This window comes from Pongo abelii, chromosome 19 (genome assembly GCF_028885655.2).
Source record: "Pongo abelii isolate AG06213 chromosome 19, NHGRI_mPonAbe1-v2.0_pri, whole genome shotgun sequence".
Taxonomy (NCBI): domain Eukaryota; kingdom Metazoa; phylum Chordata; class Mammalia; order Primates; family Hominidae; genus Pongo; species Pongo abelii.
Window position 1 is genome coordinate 93,372,027 of NC_072004.2, and position 8,863 is coordinate 93,380,889.

Here is an 8,863-nt window from a genome sequence, read left to right on the forward strand (position 1 = left end):
AAGGCTGCACTGTCGGTTTCCCCGCTTTTGAGGCTTTTGGACTGGGACTAAGCCACTACTGGCTGCTTTCTTCCCTAGCTTGCAGATGGCCTATCATGGGACTCTTCACCTTGTGATCGTGTGAGCCAATTCTCCCTAATAAACTCCCCCCCCTTTTTTTTTTTTGAGACAGAGTCTTACTTTGTTGCTCAGGCTAGAGTGCAGTGGCACGTTCTTGCCTTACCACAACCTCCGCCTCTCGGGTTCAAGCAATTCTCCCGCCTCGGTCTCCTGAGTAGCTGAGATTATAGGGGTGCACCACCACGCCCAGCTAATTTTTTGTATTTAGTAGAGACAGGGTTTCACCATGTTGGCCAGGCTGGTCTCAAACTCCTGACCTCAGGTGATCCACCAACCTCGGCCTCCCAAAGTGCTGGAATTACAGGTGTGAGCTACCATGCCTGGCCCATTCGTCTGTCTGTCTATCTCTCTATCTACCTATCTATCTGCCTGTCTATCTGTCTACCTACCTACCTGCTTGCCTATCTATCTATCTGTCTATCTACCTCTATCTCTACCTCTCTCTATCTCCTGTTGATTCTGCTTCTCTGCGGAACCCTGATGGATACAGCAGTGTATAAGGCACGCTCTGCCATCCTCCCTGCTCCCTACCTGGGCCAGCTGTCAGAGTCAGGATGCGAGGGGATGGGGCTACTGAGCGTGGGATGCATCTGAAGACTCTGCTCCTCCAAGTTCCCACCACAAGCAGCTGTGGGAGCTGGCCCTACTTGTGCCCATGGGCTGGCTGCAGGTACCTTCTCATTTGCCTCTTTCAAGGACCCCGTGGTGTAAAAGCCCTGCACACTGCATCTCACCAAAGTCTGCCGCTGGGACATTAGTGTACAAAGAGAGGTCTGCTTTCTTTCTGACTGCTATTGTATTTGGTTTGAGTTGGACCCCAGGATGGAGGCACTTGGTGGCAGTTAATGCCCTTAAATCAAGCCCAATAAAACCTTTCATGCTGCTAATCACTGCACTGTGTGACACTCTGCACCCAGCAGTCTCCAGTGCTCACAGAATCTCTACAAAGGGACTGTGGCCTGCCGAGTGGTGGGGGGTGGTTGCTGCAGCCATTGGGATGATGTCTAACAAGGTCTTTTAGTGATGAGCACAGGATTCTCCAAAGAGATTTTTGCTGAAATGTCAGGCTCTGACACTTTTTTTTTTTTTTTGTACATTGAAACACGTGTCATTGCTGCAGAACTGTGTTGTCTTCTGGGAACAAACACAGAGGCCCATTGTTTATGCTGCCAATTAGGAACCATGTTTGGCCCCGACACACAAAGGCCCAGTTGTGTTCAGATGGCGGAGGGAAGTGTCTTGGATCTTTCAATACAGGTCTTTGGGCAGAGGAGCCTGGACTAGTCACTTACAGGGTTCCAGGGAGCCATTTTCTCCTGCTTGGCTGAGCTGGTGATCTGGCTGGGACCTGGGAGAGTGCAGGTTGCTAGGGATGCCACCGGCTCCCATGACATCCCTCCGCTGACATCTCACCTCCTGGGCTTTCCAGGGGCTGCCACCCTGGGGTGTGCTGTCCTTGAAGTCCTGCAGATCTCCTCCTGCAGAGCTGGAGGAGGAAGTTCGGCTTGGAAGAAGCAGCAGGTAAACTGAGCCTGTCAAAGTCTTCCTGGCTGGGCAGGGAAATGTTTGCATGCTCCCCATCAACAGGAATCCATTGCCTCCATAGGCCGGTCACAGAAGCAACACAGGCCTTCATGAGCAATGCAATCGGTGTCCCTGTGCTCCAGAAAGAAGCTCTGCCCAGTGGCAGAGGCCCCCCAAATACAACATCAAAACCGCTTTAGTTTGGCTTCTCTTAAGAAAGCTAGCCCACTAACTTGGCCTGTTTTAAAAGTAAAGATTAATAGAAATAAGATTTCCCCGCCGCCAAAAAAGAATGCAACAGTTACTACAACCTGCTCTTCAGGGGCAAATTTCAATTGTTAAGTGGGTGAAGGCACTTAACTGAAAGGGAGGCAAATTTTCTTTCTTTCTTTTTATTTTTGAGAAAGAGTCTCACTCTGTCATCCAGGCTGGAGTGCAGTGGTATGATCACGGCTCACTGCAACCTCTGCCTCCTGGGTTCAAGCGATTCTCCTGCCTCAGCCTCCCGAGTAGCTGGGATTACAGGCACCAGCTAACACGCCTGGCTAATTTTTGTATTTTTAGTAGAGACAAGGTTTTGTCATGTTGGCCAGGTTGACAAGGTTTTGTCATGTTGGCCTCGAACTCCTGACCTCAGGTGATCTACCCGCACTGGCCTCCCAGAGTGCTGCGATTACAGTTGTGAGCCACCGCGCCCAGCCTGAGGAGGCAAATTTTCTAAAACATGCTGTGGCAAAACAATGCTGAGCTCTTCAATGCACCATTTCCATCGCTGTCCCTGGCATCACTAAACCGCATCCACATTCCCAGTCCCATCAGAGAGGAGGACTTGGATCCGGCATCCTGGATCTAATGTCTAGTAGAAGTTTCCTTAAGTAAATTATGGCAAATTCATTTGATAAAACAATATGCTGGCTATGAAAATGATTGCTATAAAGAGCTTACTAAATACCATGAAAGATTATAACGGGAAAAAGTTTCTTACTCCTAGACTAAACATGTTTCTCTTTTTCTCACAGAGTAATTCAAAACATCTTGTAGAGCATGAGCACATCTATAGATTTTTAAAAATTATGCTAAGATATGAGTCCAGAAGGAAACATTTTTAAATGTTAACATAAGCTTCTTTGAGGGGCAATGTAATATTTTTCTTACTATCCTTCTATATTTTCTACATTGTTTCATAGCGAGTGTGTGTATTATTTTATAGTTGGAAAGAATAAAATAAACAAAAACAAACAAGCGGTGGCTGAGATGAGAGGATAGGGCAGGAACTCCTTTTCTAGCCTCTCCCTCGTTCCAGTGGCAGGCTATGCCCCCGATCTGACAATTGGCAGCTGGAGACCCTGCCCAGGTTATGAGAGGTGAACACCCAGGACCTCTTGGCCAACTCCAGGTTATACCAGATGCCAAGTTTAGAGGTTTGGCAACCTCTGAATTTCACTAGTTTGGGTTTGGAGTTTTCCCCCGACTTGTGGCTAGGGAGGTACACACACCACACACACACACACGAATCTATACATCTACACATCTCAACACGAGAGGCGCCCTGTAGGAACAGGCCGCGTGGCACCTTGCACAGTCCCCTTGAAGGAAGCTGGACTCCTTGGTAGATGCTGTAATCCCAAATCTCTGAGGGACACTGGCCCTGGAAGCCTAGCTGCTGATGAGACAAGATTTGGTGATAATCCCCTGAGTCATGCTTTCCAAAATAAAGCCTTTGTTCCAGGGGCGACTGTGAGCATCAGTACAAGGCACTTCCCAGGAGATTCTTCCTGTTAGCCCAAGGGCAGAACCTGTCTCCAGGTGGAGGGGAGCACACTCAGGTCCCAGGAGATTGGCAACACTGTGACTGGCTCCGGGTAAAGCTGCCCTCATTCCCAGTGCATTAACTGACTGACATCTGGGGCTTGGGCAGCTGCATTAAGCCAGTGAATTTGTCTCCTTGGCCCTGCTCCTCAAATTATTCAACCTGTTGCTTTTAACAAGAATTGCAGCTGAGTGTCTGAGATTAGACTTGTTCCCAAATGACCAACAAAAAGAATCTGCTTGCATTGCCCAAACCGGCTCCTTCACCCTTGTGTATACAGAACCCTGAGCCTGGAGCGCTGGCCCCTCCCTTGTTCCCCTGATACACACCCTCCTCTTCAGTTCTAGTGCCATCTTCACGGCACCTCCCCTGACATCCACACGCAGAAGGAACCCAGTAATGTCTGGTACAGAAAGTCACACATTCTAAATTAGTACAACCTCTATGGAAAACAGTAAGGAGAGTTCTCAAAGAATTAAAGTAGATCTACCATTCAATCCAGCAATCCCACTACTGGGTATCTACCCAAAGAATCAGAAGTCATTATATGAAAAAGACACACGCACATGCATGTTTACAGCAGCATGATTCGCAACTGCAAAGCTATGGGACCAATATAAGTGCCCACTGAGCATCGAGTAGATAAAGAAAATACACCATGGAAAAGTACTCAGTCATAAAAAGGAACGAAATCACATCTTTTGCAGCAAGTTGGATGGAGCTGGAGGCCGCTGTTTTTTTTTTTGTTTTTTTTTTTTGAGACGGAGTCTCTCTCTCTGTCGCCCAGGCTGGAGTAGTGCAGTGGCATGATCTCGGCTCACTGCAAGCTCCACCTCCCGGGTTCATGCCATTCTCCTGCCTCAGCCTCCAGAGTAGCTGGGACTACAGGCGCCTGCCACCAGGCCTGGCTAATTTTTTGTATTTTTAGTAGACACGGGGTTTCACTGTGTTAACAAGGATGGTCTTGATCTCTTGACCTCGTGATCCGCCCACCCTGTACTCCCAAAGTACTGGGATTACAGGCGTGAGCCACCGCACCCGGCCTGGAGGCCGCTATTCTAAGTGAAGTAACTCAGGAATGGAAAACCAAATGCCATATGTTCTCACTTATAAGTGGGAGCTAAGCCATGAGGATGCAAAGACATAGAGTGATATAACGGACTTTGGGGACTTGGAGTTGGGGAGGTTGGGTACAGTGCACACTGCCTCAGTGACAGGTGCACTAAATCTCAGAATCCACCACTATAGAATTCATCCATGTCACCAAAAACCACCTGTACCCCCAAAACTATGGAAATAAAAAATAATAATACGAAAAGAAAGTCAAACATTCACCCAGTAAGTATTTATTGAGCACCTGTTACACACCGCACACTGGGGGACACAACAGTGAGCCAACTGACACGGTCTGCTCAGGCTGAATCAGCTGGGCACTTAATAAAGCGGCCAAAAGGAAATGAGTGGGAATCCAGCCCCACTGTCGGAGTGCAGCAGGCAGCTGAGCTGAACGTCACAACATCTGGGATAACAGAGTGCAGAAGTATCTTGATTGAGACCGGATTGAGGCTCCCTTGGGTTGACACACAACAGGCTGAAGTGGAGTGTGATTTGTTTAATCAAATATTCCTAAAGGCAAACTATTATCTCACTGTTCACCAACTCCCCTCAGCCCTCCTAACCCTGCTCTTGAAACTGTCACTCACCTGGGCTCCTATCTGGAGCCACTTTGACACCCCAAGTCTCCTGCCCTTCAGTTAGCAGCCAAGTTTGTGTCTCTCTCTAAAGTGGCTCCAGCTCTCTCATCATGGCCACTACCCTATTTATCTCCACATTACCAACAGCTGTCTTCCAACATTTATTTATTTATTTATTTATTTATATTTTTTTGAGACGGAGTCTCACTCTGTCACCCAGGCTGCAGTGCAGTGGTGCAATCTCGGCTCACTGCAAGCTCCGCCTCCTGGGTTCTCGCCATTCTCCTGCCTCAGCCTCCTGAGTAGCTGGGACTACAGGCGCCTGCCACCACACCTGACTAATTTTTTTTTGTATTTTTAGTAGAGATGGGGTTTCACCATGTTAGCCAGGATGGTCTCGATCTCCTGATGTCGCGATCCGCCCGCCTCGGCCTCCCAAAGTGCTGGAATTACAGGCGTGAGCCACCACACCCGGCCTCAACAAACATTTATTAAGCACCTAACATGTGCCAGCCACCATGCCAGTGCTAAGACACAATAACAACCAAAAGGGCAAGTGCAGAACTCACCGTGCAGTGGTAGAGACGGGCATTAACTAGGGCTTCCATGTAAATGGAGATGAGAAAGTTGATAGAATAAACGCATGGATGAATGAATGAATGGCCCCTGCTCTGCTCCACCCTACAGATGCTGCTGGGATAGCCATCTCCTACTATAGCTTTGCTCTTGCCACTTCCTGCCTTAAACCTTCAATGGCTCCCTACAACACACTAGATTAAGTTCTAATTCCCTAGCCTTGTGGCTCTCTATGCTCTGGTTCCAACCTCCCTTCTAGTTTTATTTCCTTCTAACCTTCTAGGGATGACCTACATACTAATCTAACTATTGCTGTATCTGTTTGGTTTGCCTGTCCAGAAAATGTACTCCCAATTCTGATGTTGAAATCTTACCCATCTGAGGGAAGGGAAGTATATAGGATGATGGGAGGTGGTGTACAAGAGCCACATCCTCATTCTCTAGAGTAGGAAGTCATGATGTTAAAACAGGAAAATCAAGAAGGAAGAGGGTGAGCATATTATTTAGAAACATTAAGGTAAATGGCACAAGAAACAAAAAAGGATTTGAAAGTAGTTGACTCCAGGGGTAGCAATTCAGAGTGAGGAGGTATGCAGGGCATAAGACTGGGGTTTTTTATTGTTGTTGTTGTTGTTTTGCTTGTTTTGTTTCAAAATTAGTAATATGTAGTTGTCTTTTAAAACTATATACATGGGCGCGGTGGCTCACGCCTGTAATCCCAGTACTTTGGGAGGCAGAGGCGGGTGGATTGCTTGAGGCCGGGAGTTCAAGACCAGCCTGGCCAACATGGTAAAATCCCATCTCTACTAAAAATACAAAAAAAAAAAAAATAGCGGGTTATGGTGGTGCACACTGTAATCCCAGCTACTCACGAGGCTGAGGCAGGAGAATCACTTGAACCTGGGAGGCAGAGATTGCAGGGAGCCAAGATCATGCCACTGCACTCCAGCCTGGGCAACAGAGTGAGACTCTGTCTCCAAATAATAATAATAATAAAATAAAACTATATGCACGAATTACTTTGCATTTTTAAACTGTTTTTAAGGTTGGGCGTGATGGCTCATGTCTGTAATCCCAACATTTTGGGAGGCTGAGGCGGGAGGATCACTTGAGCCTAGGAGTTGGAGACAAGCCTGGGCAACAAAATGAGACACCCATCTCTACAAAAAGTCAAAAAATTAACTTGGCGTGATGGCACAAGCCTGTAGTCCTAGCTACTTGGGAGACTGAGGCAGGTGGATCACCTGAGCCTGGGAGGTCAACACTGCAGTGAGCTATGATCATGCTACTGCACTCCAGCCTGGGTGATAGAGTGAGATGCCATCCCAAAAAACCAAACTGTTTTTAATGCATACAATATAGGAAGAGAAACATTTAAATAAGAACTAAAAATATTAAAAGAGGTAATGTGTATAAAGTGCATAGCTAACGTCTGGCTTGTAATAAGCAAAGAAAAATAAGGTTATCGTTACTTTTGTCTTTTCTATAAATTCTGTTGTATGCTAGGCTTGTTCAGGTTTTACCACGTCACAACCCCGTGACAGCTTCCTAACTCACCTCTTAGCTTTCAGTGTTTCTCTCCCCGTATCACACCATCCTGCCTGTCCATGGCATATTCATCTTCCTAAGACTATTTTTATTTTGCAATCCCTGTTGAAAGACTACAGAGGTTTCCTACTGTGTGTTAGGAGAGTGGTAGCTGCTATAACAAACAAACCCAGACTCTCAGTGGACTTACCTAATACATGTGCACTTTTCACTCATCTGGTGTTCCTGGTTTTTAGGAGATGTTTCCCCTCTTGAAGTTTAGAGACATGGGCCCTTTTCCTTTTGAGGCTCTTCCATCTACTAAGTCCTCTGCATCCAGGCAGGAGAGGGCACAACTGCCTCTCAATTGCCTTAGCGTGGACATGAATCACATCACTTCGGCTCACATTCCTTTGTCCAGAACTGGTCACATGGCCTTGCCCAGAAAAGAAGGAGTTCTGGGAAATGTAGTCCTGGCTGGATACAGATGCCCCTTCTCAACGGGAACTCACACTGGGGAAGTATAGTATGGATTTGGGTGGAGCCATCTCTTCCACATTCATCACCTGCAGAAACACATCCAAACTCTTAGCTCAGCCTAGTGGCTCACTTTCTTAGCCAAACTGTTTGGATTCTGCCTCCTAACAAGAGCCTTCTGTAGTTACCATAACCAGATCTTGATGTCATCTCTAAGTTCTGTACATTTGATGGGATGCATTCCATCCATCTCAATACGGTGGAGCTTTTCAAGTGCAAATGCTGTCTCCTCTTTGAAGACTTTCTCTTTTTTGTAGCCATCCACTGATCGAATTACTGGAACTGAATAGAGTTTGAGTTAGATGGGACCTTAGTCATAGAGTCCAATCCCACTGGTATAAGAAAAAGGGAATTCGCCCAGGAAGGTGAAGGAAATCCCAAAAACATGGCATTCCCAGCAAACCGATGTCCCTACCTTGCCAAGAATCCAGCCAGAACCTGAAAAGCCATGACAGGTCATGATGCCATGAGTTTGAATTGTTTGTGATGCGAATGAGCCCAGCTGACCTCATGGCATTCGGTTTCCATATGGATTTGTTGGATGGGAGCCAGTCTCCAAAATGGCCCCAAGGGGTTCCACCTCCTGGCACTCACACCTGGTGTGGTCCCCTTCCACACTATGCCACGGTTGGTCTGGGTGACCAATGGCATCAGGCAGAAGTGGTGTGCTTCTGATATTCGATTAGGAAGGACTTTGGCTTCAGCCATGGTGCTCTCTCTCTCTTGCACTCCTCACTTTGGGGTGAACCGTGTCATGAGTGGCCCTGTAGAATGGTCCCTGTAGCAAGGGACTGAAGCCTCCTTCCCATGGACATGTGAGTGCCCCTGGAGAAGACACTCCAGCCCGGGCACATCTTTGGAGATTACAGACCAGGTTGACAGCTTGACTGCAACCTCACGAAAGACTCGCTCTGCAAGACTACTCCTGGATTCTGGATTCTCAGAAACGGTGTGAGGCACACACGTTTGTTGTCTTAAGCTGCTAAATGTTGGAATAATTTGTTTCTCAGCAACAGATAACTAAAATTCCTTTTCATTGTCTACTCACAATCAAGCGTGCATTTTGGTTTACTTG

At 47.1% G+C, this 8,863-nt stretch overlaps 1 long non-coding RNA gene across 1 annotated transcript; it reads right to left on the minus strand.

The window, feature by feature from the left end:
• Window positions 1–4,786: 4,786 nt before the first annotated feature.
• Window positions 4,787–8,395, minus strand: LOC129051463 (uncharacterized). Its single transcript, XR_008515748.2, has 3 exons — window positions 7,917–8,395; window positions 7,463–7,817; window positions 4,787–5,045 (listed from the first exon to the last, which is right to left on the minus strand). It is a non-coding gene; the product is annotated as an uncharacterized LOC129051463 (long non-coding RNA).
• Window positions 8,396–8,863: the final 468 nt, after the last annotated feature.